The sequence below is a fragment of the Haplochromis burtoni genome, unplaced genomic scaffold, assembly GCF_018398535.1.
Source record: "Haplochromis burtoni strain Fernald_Lab_line unplaced genomic scaffold, NCSU_Asbu1 Contig_792, whole genome shotgun sequence".
Taxonomy (NCBI): domain Eukaryota; kingdom Metazoa; phylum Chordata; class Actinopteri; order Cichliformes; family Cichlidae; genus Haplochromis; species Haplochromis burtoni.
The window spans coordinates 156,254-156,726 of NW_024583153.1; the positions used below are offsets into that span (position 1 = coordinate 156,254).

Below are 473 nucleotides of genomic sequence, written 5' to 3' on the forward strand. Positions count from 1 at the left end.
CTGTATCTATGAAGCGCCTTGAGGCGACTTTTGTTGTGATTTGCCACTATATAAATAAAATTGAATTGAATTGAGATCCAACAGGTTTCCAAAGACGGGGATTGGTCGCAGGCCTGTAGGGAAATTATTGGGTCTGTATGCTGAAAAAAGCCGCAGGAGAAGCAACAACACCAACAACAATATCAGAGCAACAGATGCAAACATGGTGATGCTGTGATTCAATGTATTCTGTTTCATCGGGCCTTTGTACACCCTAACCTTAACCCTTTACTGTACAAACACAGACAACCTTTGCACAGTCGTGGGGCCTGCAGAGGCACTGAATCGGGTTAGTCATTTGTTCACCGTCTTGATCTACGCATGTCTGTGCCATCATAGGCAAGCAAATGTCTGCTATCACTGTTGCCACAGAACATAATGGTACCTATGATGCCTACTTCACTTTTAATTTAATATATAGAAATGAAAATATT

General features: G+C 41.6%; 1 pseudogene; it reads right to left on the reverse strand.

The window, feature by feature from the left end:
• Positions 1–204, reverse strand: part of LOC106632513 — a 5,472-nt pseudogene extending 5,268 nt beyond the window's left edge.
• Between the last annotated feature and the right edge of the window lie 269 nt (positions 205–473).